The sequence below is a fragment of the Rattus norvegicus genome, chromosome 9, assembly GCF_021556685.1.
Source record: "Rattus norvegicus strain SHRSP/BbbUtx chromosome 9, alternate assembly SHRSP_T2T, whole genome shotgun sequence".
In the NCBI taxonomy this organism is placed as follows: domain Eukaryota; kingdom Metazoa; phylum Chordata; class Mammalia; order Rodentia; family Muridae; genus Rattus; species Rattus norvegicus.
Window position 1 is genome coordinate 13,110,748 of NC_141542.1, and position 15,977 is coordinate 13,126,724.

The 15,977-nt window shown below is 40.0% G+C and overlaps 1 protein-coding gene and 1 pseudogene across 12 annotated transcripts in view; one reads left to right on the forward strand and one right to left on the reverse strand.

Moving 5' to 3' along the window:
• Nucleotides 1-4,763, reverse strand: part of LOC148003323 (sulfotransferase 1C2A-like) — a 31,264-nt gene extending 26,501 nt beyond the window's left edge. For 2 of the 12 annotated variants that reach the window (XM_087568060.1, XM_087568061.1), the window contains exons 1-2: nt 4,508-4,761; nt 2,743-2,954 (exon numbers count right to left, since the gene is read on the reverse strand). The gene's annotated coding sequence lies outside the window, so the exon portion shown is untranslated. Of the gene's footprint in view, nt 1-2,742; nt 2,955-4,078; nt 4,230-4,507 lie in introns of those variants that run through there. The other 10 variants (XM_087568058.1, XM_087568065.1, XM_087568064.1 and 7 more) reach the window with 10 other exon arrangements.
• A 9,228-nt stretch (nt 4,764-13,991) lies between these two features.
• LOC134480260 (brain acid soluble protein 1-like) lies at nt 13,992-14,900 on the forward strand (annotated as a pseudogene).
• Nucleotides 14,901-15,977: the final 1,077 nt, after the last annotated feature.

Genomic DNA, 15,977 nt, shown 5'->3' on the forward strand with positions numbered 1-15,977 from the left:
GCTTCCTGTGCTACTGAGCACCAGTGCCTCGCAGACTGGGTACATCAAATACTGAGAATGACACTTTCTACTTCTGATAACCTCATAGAAGGTCAAGGAGCACACAGGTAGAAATACACCTGCCATCTGACAGCCCACAGCATGCAGGCTAGAAGAGAAAAAGAGTGCTTCCTTGGGCTTCTACTTATAGGTGGTCTCAGCTGTGGTCACTGCTATTTTTAGAGTAAGGCAGATAGACACACAGACTTTCCCAGGCAGGCTCCTTTTCGTCCTCTGAGGCCAGGTCCCTGTGGCCTCCTTTGTGAAACAATCTCTAGTCTTTTCCATAGAGTTAACCTTTCATCTTGTTTTCTGAGACAGGTCCTCACACTGTCCTCCAGACACGATTTGAAATCATAACTGTCCTCCACCCTGAGCTGCAAGAGGATCTAAATTTACATGAGAACTTCCCAGATCTTATGCCACAGTGCTATGGTTACTTGCTTATATAAGTAACTTCCCTAAGCAGGAGACCTGGTCCAGTTTTTTTTATAGGCCTAGCTTGAATGGTGTCCACAGACTTAACGAAAGAAGGTCCAGTGTGGTGAAGAAATAGTCATAGCCAGAGCAGTGTAGATGGCTGACAGGAGGGGAGTCTTTGTGAGGGAAAAGTACAGTATGCACAAAGAGATGGTATTGTGGAAAGGTGTCTGCATGAATTTCTAAGTTGAACACAGCCAATGTTAGCTTCAGATTTTTTTTTATTATTATTTTTCTTAGGTTTCTTAAGACTTAGGATCTTTCTGACTTGAGTTACACCACTTACACATTAGCACCTGTATGTCTGAGAACTAAGAACATACACCAACAAGTTATGCCAAATGTTTCAGATAAGCTGTGTTCTTACCTTCAAACTCTAGTTTTCACCAGTCTAAAAGCTGGACTGCCCAGTGTTCGGTAAGTACAAAGGTACACTTAGAGGAAGGAAGAAAGTATTTCTGGTATAGGGCAAGCACAGATGCTCAAATTCTACTATGCCAAATATACCCAAACTTTAGCAATCAATCTCAAACAATCTGTAATCAACGAGATCAGCTAGAGCTTTAATCAACAGAGTCACGACTACAAGAAACAAACTTTGGCATCTGGCCAATGAGGAAGTAAGTCTCACTGTTTAGGGATCACTGTTCTATAAATCTCCACTACCTTAAGTACTTTCAGACTCAAGGCTGTTTAGAGAAATGCACAGAGGCAAACACACTGCTCCTCCCTCTCTAAGACCACCTGCTTCCCCACTATGTGCAGGCCCTGGCTTTGTTGCAGAGTCCCCATGCTACGTGGTCTTCTTCCTCTCCAGTCTGATAGAGTTTAAAGTGGGAAAAACAAGAGTATTGCCATGCTTATGTTCAAAAAGAAAAATAACTCAAAAGCTGACACATTCAGCCTTTTGCTCAAAGCACCCTGTGCCTAGATGAGTGCAGCCCTTATAAAGTTACTCAAACCTGGCACATGAGGCTTACATCCATGACCTCATTTACCTTTTAAGACTCGTGATGCTAAGGTGTGCCAAACTAAAAAATTATTAACCACCAGGATTCACAAAGTAAACTAATTCCCAATCTCCCCTTAACTGTGATTAAAAAGAAGCTTAAAACATGAGTGAGTTTAAAAAGATATTTCAGAACACGAGTCTAAAGAATCTTTGTTTTTCTTCTACCACAAGAGCTAGTCTTAGTTACTTGGGTCCTGTTCTGTTGGCAAGTAAAAAGACTTGGGTTCAGTAATGGAGAAACTAAAATACTGGCTGCATGGCCTCAGGTATCCAGTGGAACCTTCTTAGAGATTTCTTTTCTATATCTATAAAATGTGAGTCATGCTAACTACCTCCAATCAGTACTGTTAGATTAAAAACATGGAACCAGGGCTCTGAGGTTAGAGTGGGTGGGTAAGAGAGGGAGCATGCTCATAGAAGCAGGGGGAGGAGGTATGGGAGAGAGGGAAAGGGGATAACCTTTGGAATGTAAATATATAAAATATCCAAGAAAAATAAAATTTAAAAAGAAATAAAGAGAGAGAGAAAGACAGACCCAGCACAGACTAAGTAGTTACAAATGCTGGCTTTTTCCCTTTCTTTCCAGAATATATTCATTGATGCACACATATGAAGAATGACAGAACAAAAGTTTAGACGAAGAAACTATGTATATATTTATTTATACTCACATCATCCCATGATATATATATATATATATATATATATATATATATATATATATATATATATATTTGCATGAAGAAGGCAAATTAAATTCCTTGATGTTGTTCTTGGCAACCTCAGATCAAACTGAGCTTACTAGATCTCTTCTGGCAACTTCCAAACTTGCTTTAGCCATGAAATTAAAGCTTAACTCATCTTTTGATACTGTAATTCCTCCATGGCTGATATGTCTTCTACCACCTCCTTTCTAAAGAGGTTTTGTTTGTTGACTCGCAAGTCACAATTGCCCTGTAGCAGAAGACCCTGTGTCCTAGTATCTGTGTGGAGATATCCTACGTTGCATGCTACTATTTTCACACTCAAAGTGTCACTCTAGACTCTTTATCCCATATAAGAGTGATATTGCTAATTGAACAGCTATGTATTGAGGGTGAATGCAAAAGAGATAAATCAATAGGTTCTAATAACCTGGCATATGTATTTAGTGAGCATTGATTACAACTGATTCCTTCATGGTCACAGTGATGAACTAAAGTGACACTCACCCCTCCAACAGCTCTATTTGCTTCCTCTACCACACAACAAACTGTGGGCCACCAACCAGACGCCAATAAATGAGAAAACAGAAATGGTATACAGCTTGCCACAGTTGAAACAGGCAGCTAGAAGCCAGGGGAAAAGATGGTAAAAGTCCTCAAATATTCAGTCACTCCTGACAGCCCATTGTTCGAGTAAAGGAGCCTCTAGAAAAGAAAATCTGTAAATATTTATAACCATAAATGCACTAAACACAAATTCATAAAACAAATACTGTCTATTAGATCTAAATCCACAGATTAACCACCACAATGACATTTGATGACTTTAGTATCCCATTGTCAAAAACTGAGAGGTTGTCCAGACACAAACTAAACAGAGAAACATTGGAACTGAATGAAATCAAAACGCAAAAGGACAAAATATATCTTATAGCACATCTACCTAAACATTAAAATTATACTTTCTCCTCAACGAGACAAAGAAATCTCTCTAATATTCACCGTATATTAGAACAAAAAGCAACTTTCAACAAACACAGGAAAATTGAAATAACTTCCTGCATTCTATCTGAACACAATGAAATATTACAGCTTTGAATGCTTAATGAAAATCTAATTGAGAGATCAAAAAATCAATAACTTCATCATACATCCAAAAGCCTTGAACAAACCAAACCCCAAACCAGTAGATGAAAAGAGGTCAAAAGTTAATGAAATGGAAGTAAAAAAAAGTTTACAAAGAATCCATTAAATTAAAAGTTTCATCTGAAAATATTTTGGCAAACTCTATGTTAATCTAAGCAAAGTAAAAAGAACTCACATGTAGAAAGCCCTGAATGAAAGCCTAAGTGCATGTGTGTTTTTACAGACCCAAATAATAAAATGAGAAATGAAAAAGGAAATATTATAACATATAAATGAAATTAAGAAAAGTATAAGAACATATTTTAAGTCTCTTTTCCACTAATCTAAAATACCTGAAAGAAACAGATGAATTTTTAGAAACACTTGACATATCAAAATTAAACCAATAAAAAACAAATGAGCTAAAGAGATCCATAACTTAGTAATGAGACTGGAGAAATAATAAAAATAAAACATGTCCCAAATAACCAGTGCCAAAGATCAGATGGACTCACTGCAGAATTTTAGCACAAGTTCAGAGAAGAACTATCCAATTGCTCACAAAATAGAAAAAGAGTGTATGAGCCAGCAGATATAGAGGACAGCTATAAAATGCTGACTTCTGGAAATGACACAGCTGGTGCAAGAATCAAGTAACTCAGAGCAGATGTGGTTACCGGTATAACACCTGTACAAGATCATCAAGCCAGTTAATTACCCTGTAGTAGATAGTCCTGTGTCTTGGTGTCTCTGCATACACTGCATGCAACTATTTCACACTTGAAATGGCTTACAAGAATTGGTAAATCCAATCACAGGACCCATGCCCTCTTCTGGCTTCTGTGGACACAGGTAAAGCACTCAAACATAAAAGAAAATTACTCTAAACAACTTCTTTTAAAGAAAAATAACATTTTTCTTGTTAGCCAACATCATTTGAAATTTGCCCTTGTCAATTGAAGAGCCAACAATCCTATTCATCTTTCAAAATGTGTAATCTATTTTCTTACATTTTTGGTTGTTAGCCTAGCCTTTAATGGCTGAGCCATCTCTTCAGCCTAACAGCATATTTTCTATTCAGTGTTTAATGGCATTTCATTTAAAGGACTAAGTAAAGTCGGTGCTATATGCTATCTTTATTACTTACAGTTAGTGTTTAAGCACAAGCAGTATGTGTCTGTAAGGATACTAAGCAGAACAGATGCACGTCTTGCTTTTCTAACAGTCTCTTCCAAAGGTCCTCCTTCAGATTAGTGAATTCCCTGATCCAAGGTTAACTGGCAGCACAGGAATCCACACACTTTGACCCCATCCTGGAGGCACCAGAACATCTTGGCATGAATGCTGTGGCTTTCTTCAGGAAATCACCCCTCAGTGTTGCCATATTGTATTATGATTAATAAGTTTACTTTTGATAGTATTGGCCACATATATGTTTGAAATCAGGGTTGGACTTTTGTCCTCTAGAGGAAAGAGCATGCAGGCTGAATTAATTCTCAATGTGGGAGGAAAGTGACAGAAACATTCTTCTTGAGGGCCTCTGTTCAAGGGAGGGAGAACAGTGCACTACACTTATGTCTTTTCAGACTTTAGGGGGCTATTGGTGATGTCTAGTAGCTTCTGGCAACATGTTCTAGTTAGAAAGCCAAAAGGTTCTATGAACAGGTAATAGGAGGCTTTGAATTCTATAAAAAGATGGAAAGAAATACTGATATTGTTCTAGTAATTAGTGATGATGGCCATTTATTCATTAAATATTGGTTGATTACTAGGAACTGTATCAGACATGGAGGAGTGTGCAAAGAAAGAAGTGTTAAAAATCTTAAGATTTTTAAAACTTGACACTGCATGTGTTGTTACCGCTCTCAAAATCTTAAGAGAAATGGCCCAAAACTCCTGGGTTGAGTATATAGTCCTATCTCCTGCTTCTGTAAAAGACAGTGGAATTCTGGAGACAGGTAAGATAAAAGAATGTGCAATAGGACAATGTGCTCCCTTGGTTCTGTCCATTCAGATGCACTTACTGGCTGGTAAACATGGTTATCCTGAAAACCTTCAGTGGTGGCACCCTCTACATAGCAGGGTCTTAGTTTGATTTCTCTTCCTATTACAAAATAGCCTAGACTAGGTAATTTATCATGAAATGAAGAATAGAGAACCTTGTGACCTCTGAGGCAGAGGTATCACACAGTGAAGAGCAGGAAACATTCTAGTTCTTGCTTTATGTATTCTCACCCAATCCTATTTACTTTTCAAGGACCCTTCTAAATAGCATTCATGCATGAATGTGGGATGATTGTTTCTAGCACATGGTTTTTGTGGTACACTTTAAACTTAACATTAAAGACCAGATGTATATATTGGGCAGCATCATATGATAAATATGTTATGATTTACTGATCGATCATATGGTAACTTTGCAAGTATGCAGTTGTCTATTTACTGTGAAATCAGTTACAACACACTAAGTAGATAGGCATGACTGTATTCAAATGTTGATTTCTCTGCTCCCGTAACTTCTTGTAATCCAGACATGGCATTGTAATGCTTATTCCAATATCTCCTGTCTCGCTGATATATACTTATTTCTCCCCATTTATTCTCTGATTTGTCAATGAAAACTGATCAGCCAATGACTGAGCTGGGGAGAGAACAGAGGTGGACTTCCGATTCCAGTGAGTGGAGAGGAGTAAAGAAAGGGGTCAAAGAAAAGTCAACACAAAGAGAGAGTCCGAGTGATACCTGGAAAAGTGCCCAGAGCAGAGAGAGCCAAATCAATACTAAAATGCAAGTATCTTGGGAATCTTCCCTGAGAGGTAGTCAGATTAGCTTAGAGGGTTAGATAGACTAATAACTACTCAGATATTGTTCTGTAAAGCTTATCAAATAAATCTTATAGTCTCTGTCTCATGTACTTGGAAGATAACCAAGATAAACAAGAAACTGTTAATTATAAAATTGCACTAACAAGATGAGATGTCAGATGTTATTTCAATTTTCCTATGTTCATGAAGACTTACTTTTTCTCCTAATACTGTGTTTAGTTTTGGATAAAATGTCATTAACTGCCAAAATAAAATTTAGTGTTTAATGATTGGGTAAAACATTGTAAGAGTCCCATTAGCTCCATTCAATGTATGATGTAATTAACTCCAGAGTTTTTCTGTTTAGCTTTTGTCAGGGTGGCCTGCTTATTGGTTAGAAGTAGGTCCTGAAGTCACTATGCCTGTGTGATGCTCGACATATAATTTTGGATAGAGTAGTGTTTGTAGTATGAAAGGGGGTGCCCTTACATTTGGTACAGAAATGTTTAAAACTGTAACATCCTGTTGGTAGTTTTTTCCTTTAATGAGTATTTAGCTTCCTCCCTTATATCTTCTAATTAGTTTTTGTTGGAAGTATATTTGTCAGATATCAAATAGTTAGCCTGCTTGCTTCTTGTCCTCATTCCCTTGAGTACATTTCTCTATTCTTTAACTGTAAGATGGTAACTGTCCTTGATGGAGAAGTGTGCTTCTTCCAGGGAGCAGGATCCTGCTTTTCAATCCAATCTCTTATTCTGTATCTTTTTATTAAGAAATTAAAAATATTAACAGTTATTATTGAGTATTTATGAATTCCTGTTGTTTTTGTGTTCCTGACTCACTTTTTAATCATCTTTTGCCTACCTATTTTGGGATTATTTACTCATTGTGCCTTCTTTTGGTCTATAACTAGTGCCGTGTGTAGAAATGAATTGGTGGACAGAAATTGTTGATATTTGTCCTTACTGTGAAATATTTTTTCTTTAATCTTTCATTATGTTTGATAGTTTTACTAGGTAGTCTGGGCTGACATCTGATTTTCTTAGAGCATGCAGACTATCTATCCAGGTCATTCTGACTTTCTGCATGTCTGCACAAAAACTCTTGGAAAGATTTCATATTAATAAGCAAATGATACACATGAACACTTTAGAAAAACAAGCAGAAGCAATACCCCAAAAGTACAGACAGGAAGAAATAGTCAAACACAGAGATCAAACTAATAAGATAGAAATAAACAAAAAAAGCAATACACTAAAACTCAGTGAAATTAAGAACTATTTCATTTAAAAAATCAACAGTCCTGACAGACTTTTAGACAAATTAGCCAGAAAAGAAAGAGAATCAAAATTAGGAAAATTAGAGATGTGAAAGAGAGCCATTACAACAGACACTGAGGAAATTCAGAGAATCATAAAGATATAGTTTAAAAATCTTTATTACACTAAACTGGAAAACATAAAAAAATGCGTGAATTTCTTTTTTTTTTCATTTCATGTATATATATATTTTCATCTTTATTAACTTGGGTAATTTACAGTTCAACTGTTATTCCCTTTCCCGGTTTATGGGCCAACATCCCCCAACCCCTCCCCCCCCCTTCTTTATGGTTGTTCCCCTCCCCATCCTCCCCAATTACCGCAATCCCCCCTACCATCCAGTTCACTGGAGGTTCAATCTTGGCAGGAACAGGAGCTTCCCCTTCCACTGGTGCTCTTACTAGGCTATTCATTTCTACCTATGAGGTTGGAGCCCAAGGTCAGTCCATGAATAGTCTTTGGGTAGTGACTTAGTCCCTGTAAGCTCTGGTTGGTTGGCATTGTTTTTCATATGGGGTCTCAAGCACCTTCAAGCTCTTTCAGTCCTTTCTACGATTCCTTCAACGGTGGTCCCGTTCTCAGTTCAGTGGTTTAAGATGGCATTTGCCTATGTATTTGGTGTATTCTGGCTGTCTCTCGGGAGAGATCTACATCCAGTTCCTGTCCGCCTACACTTCTTTGCTTCATCCATCTTATCTAGTTTCGGGGCTGTATATGTATAGGCCACATGTAGGGTAGGCTCTGAACGGATGTTCCTTCTGCGTCTGTTCTAAACTTTGCCTCTCTATTCCATGCCAAGGGTATTCTTGTTCCCCTTTTAAAGAAAGAGTGAAGAATTCTGATTTTGGTCATCCTTCTTGAGATTCATGTGTTCTGTGCATCTAGGGTAATTCGAGCATTTGGGCTAATATCCACTTATCAATGAGTGCATACCATGTGTGTTTTTCTGTTGGCGAGGATGTGGATAAAGAGGAACACTCCTCCATTGTTGGTGGGATTGCAGACTAGTACAACCATTCTGGAAATCAGTCTGGAGGTTCCTCAGAAAATTGGACATTGAACTGCCTGAGGATCCAGCTATACCTCTCTTGGGCATATATCCAAAAGATGCCCCAACATATAAAAAAGACACGTGCTCCACTATGTTCATAGCAGCCTTATTTATAATAGCCAGAAGTTGGAAAGAACCCAGATGCCCTTCAACAGAGGAATGGATACAGAAAATGGGGTTCTACTACACAATGGAATATTACCCAGCTATCAAAAACAATGACTTTATGAAATTCGTAGGCAAATGGTTGGAATTGGAAAATATCATCCTGAGTGAGCTAACCCAATCACAGAAAAACACACATGGTATGCACTCATTGATAAATGGCCCATACGTATACAGCCACCCAATTAGACAAGATGGAGGAAGCAAAGAAGTGCAGGCAGACAGGAGCCAGATGTAGATCTCTCCTGAGAGACACAGCCAGAATACAGCAAATACAGAGGCGAATGCCAGCAGCAAACCACTGAACTGAGAACAGGACCCCCGTTGAAGAAATCAGAGAAAGAACTGGAAAGCTTGAAAGCCCTGGGTCCTGCTAAGACTGAACCCCCAGTGAACTTGATTGTTCGGGGGAGGGTGGCAATTGGGGGAGGATGAGGGAGGGGGAGCGGCTAGCGGGATGTTGGCCCGTAAACCAGGAAGGGAATAACACTCGAAATGTAAATAAGAAATACTCAAGTTAATAAATAAATAAAAAAAAGTTGGAATCTGAATGTCTTCATCCCACCCACCCCTTATATTGTTTGACACCATGCAAAAGGTCAACAGAACAACACAGATAATGCACATTTTTATCTAGTAACAGTTCATGCTTATATATTATGGATTACAAATAATTTAACTTAACATTATCCTAAAATGCAAATATCCTTCACTCTTATATCTACATAAATTTCTTAGTAAATCACTACAACAGAAACAGATTTTTGGTCAGTCATGCGATTCCTAAGCACTTGGTTACCAGTATACTATGGAAAATTACCACTCTCCTTGTGTTAGCTGAGATCTTGGGATCTGGGGAGAGGTACCACCAGATTGTAGTTTTATTTGAAAGTACTACCTCAGGCAATTACAAGAAGTTGGGCAGGATTCTAGAAGGGTCAAGCTTCCTAGCCAATTTGGTGTGTGGTCTATTATCCTGAGGTGGTGTTGTTTCAGGGTTCCACCAGTGTGCCCAGGGCAGGGATGGCAGAAATGGCTGTTCAGGGTACTCGGAGTGGGTGTGGTCCTGTGAAAGGCATGGGGCTGCAGGCCTGAATATGACTGTGCCCTAAGCTGAGCAGTGAGTTGAGTAAAGTTGAGTTTCTAGACCTCTGACCACTTCTGACCGTGTGGAAGTCCCATGCTGCTGTCCAGTGTTGCTGAGCCTTGGATCCTTCTAGAAATTTTTCTCCAATTGCTGTGGAGCTTAGGAAGGTGTATACCTTGTTTGAACACACTCCAAGGCCTGATATGTGTTCCATAAAGCCTGAAACTGTAGACAGCGCTGGCAGGAACATTGATGAAGAAATCCCAGAGGGAGCCTTCACTCAGACAGACTGATGGACAAATACTAGGATTGTGGTAGAGTGTGATATGGCTTTTCTTTTAGAATTTATTGTTGATATATTCTACATGTGATGTTTTCAGCATGTTTGTTGTGTTGATGTATAGATAATTCTACCTGCTCCTGTCCATTAAGAAACCCAGCACCATCAGTAGCTACAGAAGGACAGTATACTCTTGCTTCTTCATTGTTCCTTCCCCTGTAAACCAATGATAAGCCCCTCAAGACACAACAATCCCTCTGGTACTGGAAAGCTTTGGTAAAGGATAAGAAGTCCAGGGAAATGTGCTTTATGGTTGTTTTGTTCCATTGACAGTTCCTATTGTGCAGTGTCTAAGCTGTCCTCCGGCTCATTATTAAGGTTAAGGTAATTTTGAACTCTCGATCCTTCTTCCTCTGCAACTTATGTCTTGACATGGCAGGCTTGCCCAAACCACATCTGGACAATGTGCTGATTTGTTTTATGCTTTGAATGTTTGTTTGTGACAGATACCTTTGTTGTTTCTGTTCTTTGTTGAATGTGGTATTTATGAAAGGCTGGCTTCAGAGACTGGAATAGAAAGGATACCATCAACTTCTATCCTCTGACAGGAATTAGAGAGCAGGACCTGTAGCTCAGTGGTAGAGTATTTGACACAGGATGTCCTAGGTTCAATCCCCAACTCTGCCAAAATGGAAAGGAGGATAGAGGACTATCACAGTTTCTTTTCTAAATGTTTAGAAGAATTTACCATTCATCCTTTATAGTATTCAAAGCCAGACATCTTATTACTCTGGAGGTAGAGGAAAGTGAATGTCCATGAGTTTTAGAGCATCCTGTTATAAGGGTGCACTTATAAGGGTAAACCGGCTCACAAGGTAAAGTGGCTTGACATGCACCTTCATGGTCTGAGTTCAATCCTCAGGAATTCACATGGTTGGAAGAGAGACCTGCTTCCCACAAATTATCCTCTGACCTCCACAGGCACATAGTAGCAAATGCAGTGTGGTGTGTGTGTATGTATATGTGTGTATGTGTGTGAGAGTGAGTGAGTGACTTTTTAAATAACAAAGTCAAGGAGGCTTACACTTGAAGAATGGCACCCAAGGTTGACATTTCTTGCTTTCACATTTATACACTTGTGAAAAATCTTCATAAACATTAATAGGCACCACTCCACATACATACATATGATGTATACAAGAAAGTAACATCTCAAAGCACTGCTTTACATCAGTACTGGAATTCAGGGCACTTGAGCACAGTGTAACATTTCAACAAAGTACAGCTATGCCTTTTTCCAGTTGACCATTAACATGAATTCCTGAGAATGTCTGTGACTGAAATCCACAGGTTAAATAAAAAGTCATGAGTTAATTCATTTCTCTAAGAGCAAAGAAACCCTTGCAAGAAATAACACAAAGAAACTGCAGGAAGTGACAGTTCAAACAGTGTAAATATTTATATATTTTTGGTTCCAGAGGGAAGTTCTATAGGAAACTTGGATATGTCAAATTATAAAGACACAATTTATAAGGGGTAATACGTAGCTAATGTTGTTAATTACAAAGAAGTCACATAAAAGATAGAAAAAAGACAAATAACCCAAGAGGAAAATGTGAATTCTTGTGGTCAAAGCCTTTACAGACATTGAATCTTTTAGTTACCTTTAAGGGAGGTCCTGCTGCTGAATGTCAGGCAGTGAGGGTTGGCAGAAGGGACTGGAAACAATCGCGAGTGTCTCGCTTCTATGATTTACAGGCTGTATAGTGTCAGGAAAAATTCATGGTCCCATACATATTATTTCTCTAAATCCTAGGTCTACAGATGTTTCCCAACATGCCAAGTCTCTAAGTGGGAAGAGATGGTGCTAACTCAGGAATTCATTAGTGTAAACCATGATCTATCTTTCTTGAAGTGTCGATGTCTAAATCCTGCCACCTTGCATTGTGCTTTGACCTGGAGCACCCTGTTGGTTGATAGGAAATGAACCATTAATGACTTGCTTGGTGCGTATTTGCATGTTTGCCTAGTTGGGGGTGTTAAGAGAATCATCATTTAGCAGAGATTTGGTTTTGTCACTAAGGCCCCAATGAACTTTTTTTTTTATGTTTAACTTATAGAACCTCATGAGTACAATTCCTAAGATACTTTCAGTATCATAGCACTCACATGTGTCTTTGTGTGTGTTTTTGTATGTGTGTGACTGCTATGTTTCTGTGTGTATGTTTTTGGTCTTTGCTATTTTGTGGACTCTTCTTTTTCGCACTTTTTATCCCCTTCTCTCTGGTTTCACCTCATAACATTAGATAAGGCAACAGGGTTATAGAGGGTAGAGAGATAGAGATGCCTGAATTTTTCTTTTGTTTCTTCTTTGATCACAACTACTTACAAATTATAAACAACCCCCATTAAGGACCAACAGTACCAACACCCTCTCCAGCCCTCACATGTATGTACCCTATGAAAAGTTCCTGGAAATTCAAATGTCATACAATCACATAAACCATCTGAAGTTGGTGAACCATACTTAAGCTAGAGCATGGTCAGCAGCCACAGAAGTCTGAAGTATCCCAGTATCCCTACACCTAATTTTAAGATGAAAGCTCATTCTTACAATATGTCTGGGTGTTTTCCCCCTAAAACACAAAATTTGCAAATTCTTAACAATGCCACCCTATTTGACTTTGGTACCAATCAGGAGCCCCACTGTTCCCTGACCAAAATGTATACACATGGCCACATCTAGGTAGAACATATGCTTTGCTCACAGATTTGAATTATGAGCAAACTAAATTGCAACCCACTCAACTTATGAGAGATACTTTGGCGATGACCACTTGGGAACTTTTTTTTATGGGTCCCCACATTTGCCTTGTTCTCTGTCCTTGTTATTTTTCTCTCAGTTCTGTGAGCAATTCTGTACCCGTACTAGTTTCTGTTGTACTGGAATAAGGTGATCCATGTTGTGCTTGCTACCATAGAAACAAATGAACACACACACACACAGACACACACACACACACACACACACACACACACACACACACACACACACTGAATCTTTAAACTGCATTTTAGTCAGACATCCAGCATTCTTCTCTCTGTGTAGTGAATGATTCACACATACACAAGGCTGTTGCATTGCTCTTGAGTCTCCATCTGTGTTACACCTAGGTTAAAGGTTAACTTAGAACAGTTAGCAGTGTAACCTGCTGGGCTACTTACAGTGTGCACATTCAGCTTCCTTTCTACTCGATGAAATACGGATGTGCCTCACTAACATAGAACCAAAAAGTGTCCCTCAGTATTCCCATCAGTGGTATTTATTATTAAAGAACTCTAATAATTAATCACTCACCTCCATGGACCTATATGACATATGTTAAAACTACACAAATGCAAAACTCAAAAGGGCATGGTTAAATACAATCTTAATAACCTTTGCAAGACAGTCAACATAGCACACATGTGTATTGTACACATCCACATCACTTTATAACACACACACACATGCACACACACCATACACACACACACACACACACACACACACACCCTCAAAGACTCAAAGAGAGAAAGAGATAGAGCAAATACTACCTTTTAAAAGTAGAATTACTTAAAACGATACATTATCCACGTAATATTCTAAAGTGATGGTACCATATTTCTGCTTGAGATATCATTTGAGGATTATTCAGTACCTACCACTGGAAGAAAAAAGGTCTGAAACTTTGATTCATTCTTCGCAGGTAGAGGTACTAAGGGCCCAGAACTAATTAAAGTCCATATACATATGCATTCTTTTCTGTTCATCTTTTGTTTGAAATGTGTGAGTGCCTGCCTGTATGTTTGTTTGTACACCTCCTGGAATTGGATTTATAGTTGTGATTTATCATGTAGGTGCCAGGAATTGAATGAACTTGTGTCCTTTGCAAGAGGAACACATGCTCTTAACCACTGAGTTATTTCTCTAGCAGTCACAGTCTTGAGAAATCATAAACACTTGCTATGAAATAGACTGAGTGACTTTCAAGCACATACTTTAAAAAAGTGAAGTGAACTCTTCTCATCGGCTCCTCTGAGGAGAGGAACTCCATGATGGGAGGCAAGCTGAGCAAGAAGGGTTACAATGTGAATGAGGAGAAGGCCAAGGACAAAGACAAGAAGGCTAAAGGCGCGGGCACCGAGGAGGAGGGGACCCCAAAGGAGAGAGAACCCCAGACGGCCGCCCACACCACTGAGGTCAAGGAGAGCGCAGAGAAGCCCAAGGACACTCCAGATGGGGAGGCATGGGCTGAGGAAAAGGAGGCCGACCAACAGGCGGCCGGTAAGGAGGAGGCGCCCAAGGCCCAGCCCGAGAAGAGCGAGGGCGCCACGGAGGAGCAGCCCGAGCCCCGGCCAGTGCCTGAGCAGGAGGCGGCCTGGCCCGGGCCCGCGATGGGCGGCGAGACCCCCAAGGCCGGCGAGGCGAGCGCCGAGCGCCGAGGGCACCCGCGCGCCGGATCTCGCACCCCAGGAGGGGGGCGAGGCCAAAAAGACTGAGGCTCCCGCCGCTGGCCGCGAGGGGAAAAGCGACGCGGCCCAGGCGGCTTCAGATTCTAAACCTAGCAGGGCGGAGCCCGCGCCCTGGTCCACAGAGACGCTCGCGGCCTCTGAGGCGCCCAGTTCCGCGGCCAAGGCCCCCCAGGCACCGGTCTCCAGCTCCGAACAAAGCATGGCCTTCAGAGGTCACTCGCAAAGGACCGGTCTCAAGCTCTCTCTGTCTCTGTATCCTATACTAACTTGTTTCAAATTGGAAGTGAGGCTATGTATTGCCCAAGGGATTAAAAAATAAAAAAAAAAGAAAAGAAAAGAAAAGAAAAAAAATAGGAGGATGTGTCCCATCCGGGGAGGGAGGGAGCGGGGAGCATCCAAATAGTATTTTTGTGGGGAAATATCTAATATACCTTCAGTCACCTTGACCAGTCAGTCCTGGATTTTACAGACCATTGTCTGAAAGTACATCATCTGTACCTGAACCGCTATCCCCTAGGCTCCATCCTTTAAAAACCCCAGCATCCCTCCTGTGATACAGCTGGGGAGGAGGGTGTTTGATTTTGCCCACAGGGCCAGTGCCAAGGCAATCAGATCTTTATGAAAGCAGTATTTTCTGTTTCTTTTTTAATCTACAGCCTTTTCTTATTTTTTTTTAACGTTTGTGGATGAATGCCAACTTTCAGACGGAGACCACTTAGCTTGTCCACACTGTATCTCAATGCCAGCCCTCCACTCTTCCTCTCCAGATAGTTTTGGGAGTGACAAACATTCTCTCACCTTACTTAGCCTACCTAGATTTCTCATGACGAGTTAATGCATGTCCGTGGTTGGGTGCACCTGTACTTCTGTTTATTGGTCAGTGGAAATGAAAAATAAAAAGTCTGCATTCGTTGCAGCTCCAGTTTTCTTCCATCTGTGTCTCAGACCCCAACACACCAGCCATTGGAAAATGGAAAATAAATAATAAATAAATAAATAAATAAATAAATAAATAAATAAATGTACAATGGATGCATTGAAATTATATGTAAGAGTATAAATGGCATGAAAGTAATAAAGCTAAGCAATTAAAAAGTAAAAAAAAAAAAAGTGAAGTGAAACATACAAACTGGTGGTTTGAATATGCTTGGCCGAGGAATGGCACTATTAGGCAGTGTGGCTTGGAGGAAGTTTGTCACTATGGGGGTGGGTTTTGAGAGACTGTTCTCTTACCTGCCTGGAATTCAGTCTTCTAGAAGCTTTCAGAAGGCTGTAGAACTCTCAGATCCTCCAGTGTCAAGACTGCCTAGATGCTGGCATGCTCCTGTCTTGATGATAAGGGACTGAAACTCTGAATCTGTAAACCAGCCACAATTAAATGTTGTCCCTATAAGAG